We start from the raw sequence: 17,209 nt of genomic DNA, 5'->3' as shown, positions 1-17,209 counted from the left end.
TTTCATAAAACATAATAACCCTACCATTCAATAGATAGGAATAGCGACATACAAAAAAAATTTGTGTGATTATATTTAGGTTCCTATTAAGAATAAAAATCTGAAAATTCAAGTTAGGTCTATGGACATACACCATACTAAGCCATCATATACTTCTAGCTTTGAATTTCCTGTCACTGCTCAAACTTAGCTGTCTCTGGATAAAATTCTTATCATGACTCATTTGGGAAAGAAAATATCTAAACTCCATACAACTGTAAATTAGTTTTCATAGAACCTGAAGTAGCAACCCATGATTTCAAAAAAGGATAATTTTTTCATTAAGCATTAATTAGTTTGTAATGCTATTAAATTAGACAGTATCCCTCTCCCTGACCCTGTAGAAAATTGTTTGTTGCATTGTTTGGAATCACCACTGCTGAGGCTCTGAGAAGGTCTTGTCCATCTTTACAGCCATATTCTATTGTCTATTAAAAAATAATAAGCTTCCCCCAGCACATGGTGAATATCTATATTTCACTGACAGAATAGGAAAGTAAGACTCCCAAGACATGGCCCTTGTCCAAGGCCATAGAATAGGCAAGTTGCAGACCTGAAAAAAGAACCCCCTAACCTGCTATTGAGCTCTTTTTCTAACAGCATTTTCACCTCTTTCCCTTTGATGCTGCAAAGAGAATTGTTACCCTGTGGAACAATGAGGATAATAAGTTTAATCAGGGCTCATTCCAATAAGCTTACAGATGTCAACAAATTTGTGGGATTTCACAGTTCACATGGCTTTTTGCTTATTTTTCTAGAAGCCCTCCTACCTAAAACCTGAACTGTCATTCCTTGAACAAATCACGGTTAAATGGAATTTTACTAGAAAAATCTACTTTTTTTTTAATGTTGGTCATGGGCTAAATTTGTTTCATATTTGGAGAATGGTCAAATCATCTGAGAAAATAATTATACTATCAATGTTAACCAATTAATGAAGATTAACCACCCAATTATGAACTCCTCATTGTGTGTCTACACAATGGATATAAGATATCTAAAACAAAAACAAGGACTAGGGAACAATTATATTCTGATAAGGGTGAGACTAGTGAGTTATGCAGTGGGATTCAGTGAAGAGATTGATAAAGCAGTCTGAAGTGAGTTGAGCAGCTGCTTAAAGAGATGAAATTCCACCTGGATCTTAAAGTAGAAGTAGATGCCAGGTAACTGAAGAGAAAAAAAGGTAGTGATAATGTATTATTTATGCTAAAATTAGAGCAAACATAGAGTATCTGTAGTTTTCAAAAAGTGGTTCCATGGGGTGGGGTTGTGGCTCAGTGGTATAGCGCTCGCCTAGCATTGTGAGGCACTAAGTTCAATTCTCAACACTGCATTTAAATAAAAGAAAATAATGATCCACTGACCAAAAAATTTTGTAAAGGTGATTTCACCTAAGTACTGCAGAAGGAATGTGTAGGGAATAGTGAGAAAAATGTAGCAGGTAGGGTAGGATTAGACATTAGAATGTTAGGACCAAGTACAATCAAACTGAATATAAAAATAAAAATAATAAAATTGTAAATATGTAAAAATTAAAGTATAAAAAATAATCAAGTAGCCAAAATCTAAAATAACCATTATTTGTTCATTCTGTTTAATGATGGATTTCACATTGTAAACATTGTATTTTATTTTAGGGAAACCACTCTGACATGATCACATACAAATACATGCTGTTTTTGCCATTACCCATCTCAACAACGCCCATCTGAAAGAACCTGCATCCCATAGAAATTTGATTTACTTTCCACTTGGGAAAACAGGATCCAGGGGTTTTATCTTGAGGCCTTTTCACTCTTAAATTTCCTTAAATTCCATAATAATGTTTTGTCTTCTGTAGACTAGGGAATGATGAAAGGCACCCTTCTCCCATTTTGCTTAAATTGGCTTTGCAGACTTGTTTCTGAGGAAAGTTCCCTTATTGGGTATATTTGTAAAGACTTATGATTTATTTTTATCAGCCCTGACATTTTCTAGATAGGAGAAAAATCAAATGGCATATTTGAAAAGGATAGTAATGGTAAACAGACAATATTAAGTAGCTAGTCAGCTTCCTTTCTCTTCATCTCTCCCTCCTTCCTATCTAACATATCTCTGTAGTTATCTATGTATTAACTCAATTTTGCTATTTAACCACAATTTATGATAGTTACTTCATTGATGGCTTTTGGCTTGGGCAAATAGAGTAGTCCTCCTTTACGAGTGAAAGATGCATTATGAGATCCTCAGTGGATGACTAAAACCATGAACGGTATCAAAGACTATATATACTATGCGTTTTTTCCTGTTGTGCATACTTTTGATAATATCTAATTTATCAATTAGGTACAGTAAGAATTTATACATCAGGTACAGTAATAAAACAACAGTAACCAAGAAAATAGAATAATTTCAGCAATGTTCTATTAGAAAAGTCATTTAAAACTTATGAATTATTAATTTCTAGAATTTTCCATTTAAGGTGTTATGGGCCAAACAGACTCCATTTTACCCTGAGACTCCATGTCTTGTAAGAAATGCTTCTCCCATGAGGAAACCCGCCTCTGCCATACTGATCCTGCTTAGGACACCTTATTCAGAAACCCAAATGTTTCTGTTCTTCTTATACAATGTAAAATTGTTCTCTTCTTGGTTTCCATTTTTCTTGGACAATGTACCCTGTCAGAGAATGATTTTCTAGTTGTTAGTAACCATTCTTTAACTTGTACTCAACTAGGGTCATTTTTGACCCACTTTCCTTTCTGTTTATGATTTTAGATCTCATGATGTTTGTTTGCAGTTTTGAATCATAGTGACAGTCACTTATGATTAATGTACTTACATGCTTTACTTATGATATAAAAGGTGTACTCTAACCCTTGGAGGGGGTCAAAGGGTGTAGACTTGCCACCTGCCCCTCTGTCCCACCAGCTGGTGAATAAAGATGATTCAGTCTTCTACTTTAAGATTGACTTGGTGATTTATTGCAACCTCGCCATAACAAAGGGGAGATGGCCAAATGACTTTAAAACATTGCTGAGCATCTTCCCTATCATTCCAGACTCAAGATAAATCTCAACAAATGAAAATTACTGGTACGGTGGTGATGTGAGGAAATTAAGGAAAGCAAGCTCTCCCATGACTGTACCAAGGGAGTGAAGAGAACAGGAGACTGAATAGGAGGCATGAGTGAGGTGAACAGTTTGAAAGGAAGAAAGAGGTGGAGCATAACACAACTGTGAAAATGTAAGCTCTCTAGCATTTGAAAAAATTTGGAGAGTACATTGCAATTTCCATTGGATAGAAATAGAGAGTTAAAGCAAATTCAATGTACCTCTCAGATTAAAATAATATCATCGGACTTACAGTATATCCCCACACATATCTCTACGCATCCATCTGTACTTTTTTCTGAATATAAATATCTGGATATACTATCTCTTTGCATATGCCTTTGCTCTAAATGTTTAGATCATGGTTTCAAGTACTTATGAGGAAACTTAAGTAATTAATACACAGTCTTCACTATCTATGCATTCCACATCCATGAATTCAACCAACCACAACATTCCAAAACAAATACATGACTGCAGAGCATGTACAAATGATTTTCTTGTCATTATTCCCTAAACAATACAACAATTTATACAGCACTTATATTGTATTAGGTACTATTAGTAATCCAGACAATGATTTAAAATATACTAAAGGATATGCATAGATTATATGTAAATACTAAATCATTTTATGTATGTGATTGAAGTAGCCACGGATATTGATATTTACCTTACAACTCTACTTAGTTCTGTTTCTAAACACTTATGAGTCACCTCCACCTCAGCAAATACAATTTCCCATTTTTTTTCTTCCCTCTTGCTTTCTCCCTCGTATATTTCTGTCTGGTCATTGTATTCTTTCAGTCTCCTAATTAGCAGATTGAAACCTCTCTCCACCTTAATCTTTCCCACTTCTACACGTTCTGTGTTCTTTTTACTTTGGCTCCTTTTTTCCCTTCCTTTGAACTGATCTGGAATTTCTGTTGCTAGTTTTATGCGCTTGCACTGTTTGTTTAGAGATTACACATGTGAGTCTCTAATTTACTCGAGTTTAAGGTAAGAAACATTCACACATCCTGTTGTTCCGAGGCTTTTGTGTTTAAATATGGTAATTTATTATTTAATTTCCATTTGTTCCAATGTTTTATATAACTGTTCATCCCCTTGATTATTTTCTTTTGGATTGATGCTTTTTTATTATTCCATTATCCCTTGTTTTAGCTTATTAGTCATTATTCCACTTTTCTGTTACAGCCCACATTCTTGACTTCTGAGAGTATCACATAAATTCCCAAACAACACAGGATTCTTCAACATACTGATTCCACTTACCATCCGCCCATTATCTGGGCTGTTGTCATGTTCTATCTCTATGGACATTTTAAATCCTGCAAAACATTATAATTCATCTAGATCATCCCATATATTTACTCTCTCCATTACTTTTCCTCTCTATTTGCATTTCTGTATTTTCCTTCTGCCTCAAAAGCTCTTTAGTATTTCTCTAATACAGGGCACCTGGTAAATTCTCTAAGATTTTTGTGTACCTGAAGTTGTCTTCATTTTATCCAGTTTTTAAGGGTATTTTTTACTCTTTGAGAAATTCTAGGTAAGCAGTTCAGCACTTAAAAAATGTGTCATTGTCTCCTTTTCTTTAAGATTTCATTTATTTGTTTGTTTATGTTTTATTTATTGTTAGAGCAGTTTTATGTTCACAGCAACATTGAGGAAAAAGTAAAAAGATTTCTCATATACCTTTTCTCCAATGCAAACATAGCCTCCCACATTATCAATATCCCCCACCAGAGCAATATGTATTTTTATCATTCATGAACCTATATTTTTACATCTTAATCAAAGTCCATAATCAATATTAGAGTTCATTCTTTATGCTGTACATTCTATGGGTTTGAACAAATGTATAATGACATATATCCATCATTATAGTCTCATATAGAATATTTCACTACCCTAAAAATCCTCTGTGCTCCATTTATTCATCCCTCAGTCTCTGGAAACCACTGAAGTCTGATCTTTATGGTCTGGCCTTTTCCAGAATGCCATATAGTTGGAATAATACATTATGTAGCCTTTTCATATTGACTTCTTTCACTTAGTAATATGCACTTGTCTTTATTCCATGTATTTTCATAGCATGACAACTCTTTTTTTTGTTGTTGTTCCAGGGATTGAACCCAGGGACACTTTACCACTGAGCCACATTCCCAGCCCTTTTTATTTTTTATTTATTTTTTTTTTATTTTGAGACAGGGTCTCACTTCAGGCCACACTAGTTTGTTGAGGTTGGCCTTCAACTTGCAGTCTTCCTGCCTCAGCCTCCTGAGCCTCGGAAATATGTATGTGCCACAACACCTGGCTACATTTTTCAGTTCCACCAGTAAGGCTGAGATTTGCTGTTGCTTCACATCCTCAGCAGCATTTGGTGGTGTCGGAGTTCTGGATTTTGGCCGTTCTGATAGATGTTTAGCAGTATCTCATTGTTGTTGTAATTTGCATTTTCCTAATGACATAGATGTGGAGTATCTTTTAATCTGCGAATTTGACATTTGGACATATTTGTTGGTGAGGTATCTAATAAGGTCTCTGTCCCATTTTTAATTGGGTTGCTTCCTTATTTTTCAGTTTTAAGACTTTCTTGTATATTTTGGATAACAGTTCCTTATCAAATGTGTCTTTTGCAAATATTTTCACCCAGTATGATTTGTCTTCTCGTTCTCTTAATATTGTCTATTGCAGAGCAGAAGTTTTAATTTTAATAAAGTCCAGCTTATCAGTTATTTTTCTCTATGAATCATAGTTTTGGTAGTGTATCAAAAGTTCTTGCCACACCCAAGGTCATCTAGGTTTCCCCTGTGTCATCTTCCTGGAGGTTTATAGTTTGCAAAATACATTTAAGTCATATTTTCTTCCATACAGGTGTCCAATTATCCCAACAGCATTTGTTGAAAAGACTGTTTTTGTTCCATTGCGCAGCCTTTGCTCCTTTGTCAAAGATCAGTTGACTGTGTTCTGTGCTTTGATTGATGACATTGATCTGATTCTTTCATCAGTGCCTCACTGTCTTGATTACAGTTTTATGTAAATCTCAAAATAGTGTCAGCCCTCCAACTTTGTTCTGCTCCTTCAACACTGTGTGGATTATACTGGAGTTGCTGTTTTGCTTCTCCACATGAACCTCAGAATCAGTGTTCTCAATATCCACAGAATAACTTGCTGAGATTTTGTTTGGGATTTTACTAAATCTGTGGATCAAGTTGAAATCTTGACATTAATGAATCTTCCTATCTATGAACAGAGAATATCTACCCATTTACTTAGCTTCTTTGATTTCTTGCATCAGATTTGTATAGTTTGTCTCAGATTTTCGTATATTTTGTTTGGTTTTACCTACGTATACTTCATTTTGGGGGACACTAAAAAAATGATATTATTTTTATTCCTAATTCCATTTATGCATTGCTGGTGTATAAGAAACTAATTGATGTTCATGTGATAATATTGTATCCTGTGATTTTGATGTAATCATTTATTAGTTCTAGGATGGATTTTTTTTTTTCCTGTCAGTTCTTTCTGTACACAGGTGACCTCATCATCTGCAAAGAAAGTTTTATTTCTTCCTTCCAAATCTGCATACTTTAATTTCCTTGCTTGTCTTTATCCAATTTTCATATTAGGGTAGTCCTGGTCTCATAGAATGAGTTAGAAGGTATTCCCTCTGCATTTATATTCTGAAGGATATTGAAAAAAAAAATGATACAATCTCTTTCTCATATGTTTAATAGAATTCACCAGAGAATCCATCTGGGCTTACCAGTGTTTTAGAAAGTTATTTCTGATTTTCAAATTTTAAAATAGTTATAGGCCTGTTCAGTTGGTTTATTTCTTCTTGCATGGGTTTTGGCAGACAATGTCTTTCAAGGAACTGGTTCATTTCATCTGTGTTATCAAACATGTGGGCATAGAGTTCTTCAGAGTGTTTCTTTTCTGTTTTTTTTTTTTTTTTTAGTTATTTTCTTTTATTTTTACAGAATGCATTTTGATTCATTGTACACAAATGAGGTACATCATTTCATTCCTATGGTTGTACACAATGTAGCTTCACACCATTCCTGTAATCATACATGTACATAGGGTAATAAGTCTCATTCCACCATTTTTCATACCCCCTCCCTCTCATTTCCTTCCACATAATCTAAAGTTCCTCTATTCTTCTCTCACTTCCTACCCCACCACTCCCATTATGTGTCATCATCCACTTATCAGGGAAAATATTTGGCCTTTGGTTTTTTTGGGACTGACTTATTTCACTTAGCATGATATTCTCCAATTTCATCCATTTATTTGCAAATGCCATAATATTATTCTTCTTTATGGCTGAATAATATTCCATTGTGTATATATACCAATGAATTATCCATTCATCTGTTGAAGAGCATCTAGGTTGGTTCCACAATCTAGCTATTGTGAATTGAGCTATTATAAACATTGACATGACTGTTTTACTGAGTATGGTAATTTTAAGTCCTTTGGTTATAAATCAAGGAATGGGATAACTGGATCAAAAGGTGGGTCCATCCCTAGTTTTATGAGGATTCTCCACACTGTTTTCCAGAGTGGCTGCACCAATTTTCCAGATTATTTCTTTAATATCCTTCTTAATGTCCATGGGATCTATAGTGATGTCCCTCCTCCATTTTTTATGTTAATACTTTGTGTCCTCTTTTTGTCTTCATTAGCCAAAATCAATTCTATTAATCTTTTCAAAGAATCAGCTTTTAGTTTGGTTGATTTTCTCAATTGATTCCCTGTGTTCAATTTCATTGATTTTAGCATTCTTCTTATATCTTTTTTCTTATTATTTTGGATTTAATTTGCTCTTCTTTTTCAAGTTTCTTAAAATGAAAGTTTGAATTATTGATTTTAGGTCTCTTTCTCCTAATAAACATATTTAATATTATAAATACCTCTCTATGTACTGCTCAATATGTTCTACAAATAATGTTAAATTGTTTTCATTTTCATTTAATCAAAATATGTTGTAACTTCTTTTGAGAATTCTTCTTTGATCCATTTTTATCTAAAAATATGTTGTCAAATCTTGACATATTTTGATATTTTCCTATTATCTTTCTGTTATTAATTTCTGGATAATTCTGTGGTCTGAGAGAAGACATTGTATAATTTCTAATATTTATAATTTCTGTTCTTTAAATGTTTTATGGCCCAAAATATAGTCAATCATGGTGAATGTTTCTGATGAACATGAGAAGAATACACATTCTGCTACTCTTGGATGAAGGAGTGCAGAGGTTCACTGTATACGGCTGATGTTGTTGTTGAGTTTATCTACGTCGTCACTGATTTCTGTTGGATCTGTCCATCATGACAGAGAAATATCAAAGTCTTCAACTATGATAGTGAACCAACATATTTCTCCTTGTAATTTTACCAGATTTTGTTTCATGCATTGCATTTTGATGCTTTTATTGGGTACATACATGCTAATGATTGCTATATCTTCTGAAGAATTGACTATTTTATCATTAATCCCCTTCTGTATCCTTCATAACTTTTCTTGCATTGAAGTCTGCTCTTCCTGAAATGTATATACTTATTCCTACTTTGTTTTGATTAGTGTTATCAAGGCATATCCTCCCTCATTTACTTTTAAAAATTTTTTAATTTGTTTAATTACTTATACATGACAGTAGAATGCACTTGCACTTGGATATCTCATATATAATGGACTGCAATTTCTCATTCTTCTGGTTGTACATGATGTAGAATCCTCCCGGTCGTGTAGTTATATATGTACATGGGGTAATAATGTCTGATTCATTCTACTGTCCTTCTTATACCCTTCCCTCTCTCCACTTCCCTCTACCTAATAACTATTGTCCCCTACTCCCCCTACCATTGTGAATTAGCATCCACATATCAGAGAAAACATTCAGCTTTTGTTTTTTTGGGATTGGCTTATTTCATTTAGCATGATATTCTCCAGCTCCATCCATTTACCTTCTAATCTATATGTGTGTTCATATTTAAAGTAAGTTTCTTATAGACAACATAGAGTTGGGAACCTTGATTTGGACATGCTCTGGCAATCTTTGTATTTTACTTGGTACATCTAAGCCATTGATGTTTAAAGTGATTATTGATAGAGTTGGATTAATAGTTGCCACATTTGTTACCTCTTTCACTTTTCTGTCTTTGTTCTTTGTTCGTATTTTTGTCATCTATTCGTTTCTGTCTTTTGTGGTCTTTATTGAGCAATTTATATGATACAATTTTCTCTTCTTTCTTAGCATATCATTTAAACTTTGTTTTACAATTTTTAGTAGTAGCTCTAGAGTTCATAATATACATTTTTAATTAATCCAAGGCTACTTTCAAATAGCACTGTACCACTTCACAGATAGTGTGAGTACCTTATAAATGAAATAATTTTAATTCCCCTTCTACTCCTTCTATCATTGCTGTCATTCATATTGCTTACACATAAGCATATGTATATGTATATATTATATATATATATATATATCTAAGATATATACATAGGCATGCATAGTTGAACACATCATAGTTAAATTATTTCAAGCAAACTGTAATCTGCCAGGTCATTAAGAATAAGGAAAATGTATTTCTTCTTCAATGCCTTGCTTACCTTTCTCACTTCCTTCCCTACTTCCTTCTTTCAACTAATTTTCTGATCTGTATTATTTTCCTAAAAAGAAATTACTTTCATAGTCCTTTCAAGGTAGATAGATCTATTTGCAATAAATGCCCTCAATTTTTATTCGTGAGAAAGTCTTCATTTCTTGTTTACTTCTGTAGGACAATTTCCCAGGGTACGGAATTCTCAGTCGGTGGATTTTTCCTCCGTCTTCATTTTATTTCATTCCATTTGCATCTAGAATGTGTTTTCTGAGGTAAAGTCATATGTAAGGCTTATCTTTGTTCCTCTAGAGGGAAGGTGGATTTTTCCCCCCCCTCTGGCTTCTATTGGGATTTTCTTCTTTATCTTCAATTATTTGTATTTTAGAAATTATATGCCTGGGTGCAGAGTTTCACTTTGTTGTTTTTGTTCTTGGTATTGATTCTGGGTTTGGGTTTTGGGGGTGTTCTTTGTTGTTTTGTTGGTTTGGCATTTATCCTGCTTGCTGTTCTCTGAGCTTCCTGGTTCTGATTTTGGTACTGGATATTACTCAGTCATTATTATTTCACTTATTTCTTCTGTTCCTTTCTTCTAATTCTAATATTCTCATTACGTATCTTACACTTCTGTAGTTTTGCCACAGTCCTTGGATAGTCTGTTCTGGTTTTCAGTCTTTGTTCTCTTTGATTTTCGGTCTTGGAGGTTTCTGTAGATACATTCTGAAAGTCAGATATTCTTTCCTCAGTCATATCCAGTCTACTGGTAAAACCCCCAAAGACATTCATGCTCTACGGTGTTACTAATTGCTAGCTTTCTTTATGATTCTTTCTTAGAATTTTCATTTCTGTGCTTGCATTTCCCTTTTGTGTTTGTTAGTTTGTTTGTAGTTGTTTTCTTTTTTTGTATCGGGGATTGAACTCAGGGGCACTTAACCACTGAGCCACATCCCCAGCCCTTTTAAGACACAGGGTCTCACTGAGTTGTCTAGTGCCCTGCTGCTGCTGAGACTGAGGCTGAACTCAGGATCCTCCCATCTCAGCCTCCCGAGCCACTGGGCTTACAGGTGTGTCACAGTACCAGCGCCCCTCTGTTTGGGTATGCTGTCATGTTGTCTACTTTATCCATCAGAAGCCTTAGCAAATTAATTATGTTGTTTTAAGTTCTCAGTCTGCATTGTGATATATGCATACATGCACGTAGAATGATTTGGTCAAATTCACAATGAATTCTACTTTTATATATTATTATAAGTCACCAATTAAAATAAATAAATATTCAAGACCAATAGATTAAGGGACAGGGATCAGGGGAGGAATGAAGGGAAGGAAATGGAACATACGAGGTACTAAAATGGTGCAAACTATGTTATATGCCTTTATGGATATGTCAAAATTTACCGCAGTATAACTTTAATGCACTAATGAAAACATTAAAAAATAAATCTTCAGTGTGATAATTGCAACATCTTTGTCATTCTGATCTTTGTTTTGTGACATCAAATTGCTTTTGGTTTTTAAAATGCCTTGTAATTTTTCCTTGATAGCCAGACATGATGATGTTCCAGATAAAAGAGGCTGCTGTAAACAAGCCTTTAGTTATGTGGTGGTAAGGTGTGAGGGAAGGGGAACTGTTCTATAGTCCTATTATGAGGTCTCGGTCTTTCTGTGAGCATTTGCTGCTGGACTGTGAATTTCACAGGGGCTTTTGAGTTCCTCCCCGACCACCTTAGGTGACACAGAACAGTTACAGTGAGTTGGCATTGGGTGTTTCCCTTTTGTGAGTTCAGTTAGACCCTGAGAATGCCTCAGAAGCTTTGGGTTTGGTTAGGTGGTTTCTCCAGGCCTTGTTAGGAAGGTTTGTTTTAAACCCTGCTGCCTTACCAACTTTCCTCTAGAAGAAGGAATATTTTTCTCTGATACTTGCTATGAAAATCTTGTTGACCACCTGGAGAACCCCACGGAAATGTGGGAAATCCCCTATGACTGGGTCCTATTGGAGCTTTTACCTCTCAGATTTGTTCACATTGGCTTCTTTTTAAGAAGTCATTTCTCCTTTCTGCTCTTTCTCCTTTAGCAGTAGAATGTCTTTTATTACTCTGGACACTTAAAAGATTTCTTTGACTTTTAGCAGTTGGTTCCTGATATGCCAAGGTTTTGATTTTGCTTTTATTTTTAATACTGCTTAGGTTTGGTGGAGCTTCTTTGGATCTATGGCTTAAGTTCTTTTAATTTCAAATAATCTTTGAAAATTTTTCTAGTCATTAACAGTTTTATACCCTTTCTCCTTCTTTTTCCCCTTTGACATAAATATTAAGGATTTTACCATGTTTCACAGGTTACTGAACACTTTCCTTTATTTTTAATGCTTTTACTCTTTCTGTTTTATTCTGGATATCTTATATTGTTCAACCCTCCTGTTTACAAATCATCTCTTTGTCTCATCTGCTCTTCTACACATTTATTGAGTTCTTAATTTCAATTTATTATGTTTAAATTTCTCTGGTTGGATTCTCTACCTCATCCTCTATTTTCTTGAATATACTAATCAGTTTTTGAGGCTGCATCTAATGATTTCAACATCTGGAACAATTTCATGTGGAGAATCATGACAATAATTTGATGCTCTCCCTGAAGTCCTCTTGAGAAGAGCTTTCTTCTTTCTATTGAATAGTGATTCTTTCCCTCAGGAACTGAGATGGTGTGCGGATGGGTTTCATCTTTAGTGGGTTTGCCTATTCCTATTCTCCCTTACATCTGAGGCAGGGCCCTTCTGGGGAACACACTGGAAATCTAAGGTGTTTACTTAGGAATTTTTCTTCCTGGCTGGCTCTAATGTCAGATTTTTCTCTTGCCAACTCATAAGACAGTTTATCTTTCAAGAATCTCTGACTCTTACCTGTCACTTTATGTTTACTTTCTTGCATTTTGGCTCCACTAATTTTATAAATTAGCAATGTCTTCAAAGGAGAAAATGCCATGGAATGTCAAGCTCAAGAATAACTTCATTCTCTTTTTTGCTTCAAAAAGTTTTAGCTGCATTTTATGCCCTTTGATATCCTCAAACATTGGGTGGGGAGAAGTGCGGAAAGCCGCTGCTGCTTGCCTATGGGCTGCTTCAAGCTGCTCGAGCCGCTCTTACGAAAGACCACGGCTTCTTTGCCTGGCGGCTCCAAGAGGTTCCACTTACGGAAAGCCGCTTCTCATGCTTTCCACCGACCAGTGGGACAGAAGACACGTACTCTTTAGAAGTTCATGAAGCAGCTTCCCGTTTACTCAAATAACACCCTCAATATATAAGCAGTCTCATGCATAAGCAATTGTAACCACATATGTCCATCCAATCCTGTTAAAGGTCAAGCGATCACTGGCTCGAGCATACATGTAAAGTATATCTGTCCTCGCTTTAGGCTGCTGAACCGATTATCATACAGCCAATTGTAAACACATTCTGCCTTTCTCCATGCATATTCAGAACGCCCTTTGCTCTCTGCCAGTCGCCATCTTTGGATGCACGTGGCATAACCCTGGGCCCCAGGTTTCGCCCGCCACAGAGAAGGTCAAGGAGGGCATTTTATTGAGATTTATCCATGGCAATCTACCCTACCATTACAAAAACTAGGAATTTTCCTCTTTACCTTCAAAAATGCTCATTGTCAGATTATGGAATTTGCTGGTAAATGGATGGAGTTGGAGAATATCATGCTAAGCAAAATAAGCCAAACCCAAAAAACTACAGGTCAAATGTTTTCTCTGATATGTGGATGCTAATTCTCAATGGGGGTGGGGGATAGAGAAGAATAGAGTTACTTTATATTAGGTAAAGGGGAGTGAAGGGAAGGGAAGAGGTACGGGGGTAGAAGCATAATAGGACAAAACAGACATTATTACCTCAAGTACATATATGACTGCATGACTGATGTGATCCTACAGTATGTACAGTCAGAAGAAAGAGAAATTACACTCCATTCTGCATGAGCTATCAAAATGTATAAATGCATTCTATTGGCATGTACAACTAATTAGAACAAATAAAAAAAATTTTTAAAAAGAATAAGAAAAAAATACTCATTGTCTGCCTCATAAAAGTTGATGGACTGACTGTGAGGTGTAATTTATTTTAATACAACATCTTATTACAAGGCCAGGAAAAGCTGAGTACTTTTATATTTTTAAATCAACAGGCACCTTGGGTGATAAATGAGAACCGATAGGAGAGCACCGTTAGAATTTACATTCATCTTTAAAGGCTTAATTGTTCTGCATTTAAATTTTCAAATGATTTTAATGCCATCAGTTCTTATTTTCATATGTTCCACTTAGCCAGGAAGATGACAGATAATTGAAAAACACAGATAATTCAATACCTTTTTTTTTTTCCACCGGAATTAAGCTTTCTCTCCAGACATTTTTCTCTTATCTAGAAATTTTGCTGTACATCTATATAGTCACGTTTCCAGGAACACACAAACATGTATGGAAATTCCCAAAGACAAAGGGAGAGAAGTAGAAAAACAAGGTCCCAAAAAATCTAGACATGATGGGCTAAGGAAATGAATAGACACTTCACAGAAGAAGATCTACAAGCAATCAACAAACATATGAAAAAATGTTCAACATCTCTAGTAATAAGAGAAATGCAAATCAAAACCACCCTAAGATTCCATCTCACCCCAATTAGAATGGTGATTATCAAGAATACAAGCAACAACAGGTATTGGCGAGGATGTGGGGAGAAAGGTACACTCATACATTGCTGGTGGGGCTACAAATTAGTGCAGCCACTCTGAAAAGCAGTGTGGAGATTCCTTAGAAAACTTGGAATGGAACCACCATTTGACCCAGCTATCCCACTCCATGGTCTATACCCAAAGGACTTAAAATCAGCATACTACAGAGATACAGCCACATCAATGTTCATAGCTGCTCAATTCACAATAGCCAGATTGTGGAACCAACCTAGATGTCCTTCAACTGATGAATGGATAAAGAAACTGTGATATATATATATATATATATATATATATATATATATATATACACACACAATGGAATATTACTCAGCCATAAAGAATGATAAAATTATGGCATTTGCAGGCAAATGGATGAAATTGGAGAATATCATGTTAAGTGAGAGAAGCCAATCTCAAAAAACCAAAGGACGAATGATACCGCTAATAAGTGGATGATGACACATAATGGGAGGTGGGAGGTGTTAGTGTTAGGATTAGAGTTAGGGTTAGGGAGGGGGGCAAGAATGGAGGAAGGAAGGACTGTTTAGAGGGAAAAGAGGAGTGGGAGGGGTGGGAGGAAGGGAAAAATAACAGAATGAATCAAACAACATTACCCTATGTAAATTTATAATTACACAAATGGTATGTCTTTATGCCATGTACAGAGAAACAACATGTATCCCATTTGTTTACAATAAAAAAAAAATCTAGACATGAGAAAAGTTCTCTCTAATTAGAAGGGAATTTTTTTTTAACTTTTTTTGACTTTTTCTTATAACTTTATTTTGCTTATTTATTTTTTTATGTGGTGCTGAAGATCTAACCCAGTGCCTTACACATGCAATGCAAGTGCTCCACTATTGAGCCACAACCTCAGCTCACAAAGGGAAATTTTTGAAGTAGCTACTATGGGTCAGGTACCTAATGGTATATTTTTAATCCTTACATCAGCCACATGAGAAAAGTATTATATCCATTTGCATATTATAAAACCTACCAAAGGAGGTTAGGAAGCTTCTTCAGAGACATCCAGCTAGTGGGTGGCATTCCTAGGTAAAACTAAGTAAATGACTATTTCTTTTTTTTTATTGTTTGGTTTATATTATAAACAAATGGAGTACTACTTGTTTCTCTGGTTGTACATGAAGTAGAGGCATACCATTTGTGTAATCATACATTTACATAGGGTAATGGTGTTTGATTCGTTCTGTTATTTTTTCCCTCCCCCCACCCCTCCCACCCCTCTTTTCTCTCTATACAGTCCCTCCTTCCTCCATTCTTGCCTCCCTCCCACCCCCCATTATGTATCATCATCCGCTTATCAGTGAGAACATTCGCCCTTTGGTTTTTTGACTATTTCTTATCATTAATACAAAGGTTGCAACCTCATTCTTTTCATTCCATTAAAAAAAAAAAAGCCCAAAACAAAGAATACCACTGAGGTTTTGAAGAGCTTAAGGAGTCAGTCTTTGAATGGCTTAGCTAGTTTTCAACTTGACTCCTAGTTGTAATTTTTATTGGGATAACTTTAGATTCACATGCATTTATAAGAAATAACAGAAACACCATGTATACTTCACCTATTTTCCTCCTATGATTTTGCAAAACTGTATTACCATCCCATGCTAAGTTAATGACAATCCACTAATCTTATTCGTACTTATCCAGTCTTACTTGTGCTCATGCATGTGTGTATTTAGTTCTGTACAATTTTATCACATGTGTAGGCACACATATCTACCACCATGGGTAAGATACACAACAGTTCCATCACAAGGACCCCTCGTGTGACCAGGTCATAGCTATACCTACCCCCGACCCACTCTCCCTCCCATATTCCTAACCCCTGGCAACTCTAATTTGTTCTCCATTCCTAAAATTCCATCATTTTGAAAGTTTTACATATGTGTAATCATGCAGTATATAACTGTTTGTTGTTAGGGTTTATTCACTCAGTATAATTTTGTGGGAGGGGATTCATACTAGTTTGTTGCATATTTCAGTAGGATATTCCTTTATACTGTTGAATAGTATTCCACATAGGATGAACTACAGTTTGGTTAAATATTCACCATTGAAGGGTGTTTGGGATGCTCCCAGGTTTTGAATTTTATGAGTAAAACTACAGTTTACATTTAAGGTATATAAGGTTTTGTAGAAACATAGGTTTTCAGTTTTTTTGGAATATTACCCAATGGTGCATTTTTCAGGGATAATGCCCAATACTAAATTTGCAGGGTCATGCTTAATTGCATGTTTAGTTTTATAAGAAACTAAATGCCAACTTGCATTCCCGCCTGCAATGTGTGGGTGATTGAATATCTCCATATCTCCACATCACTACCTGCATTTGGTGGTGCCACTATTTTTATTTAGTCATTCTATTAGATGTCTAGTGATATCATACTGAGGCTTTAGCTGGAATTTTCCTGAAAGTTAATAATGTTGATTGTTTCTTCATGTTCTTTGTACTTATTTTTATTCTCTTATTTAGCACTAAGGTTTGCAATATAAGTGATTGGAAAGTGAAAATATGCTTGATATAAAGGAAAAAAACCAACTCATATTCTTTCCTCCATTGAGATTTCTATTCTTGAGTAAATCTCTCACCTCAAACCCCCCAAAAATCACTAAATTTTATTATTCAAAATTGTATTTACCACAAAAATGTTATAATGGATATTGCGTTTATACCTTTCCTTTGTAAACTTAATAGGACAAATT

The sequence above is a fragment of the Sciurus vulgaris genome (assembly GCF_902686455.1).
Source record: "Sciurus vulgaris genome assembly, chromosome: 6".
NCBI classification, from domain to species: domain Eukaryota; kingdom Metazoa; phylum Chordata; class Mammalia; order Rodentia; family Sciuridae; genus Sciurus; species Sciurus vulgaris.
The sequence above is the reverse complement of the archived record's forward strand: the minus strand, read 5'-3'. Positions refer to the sequence as shown.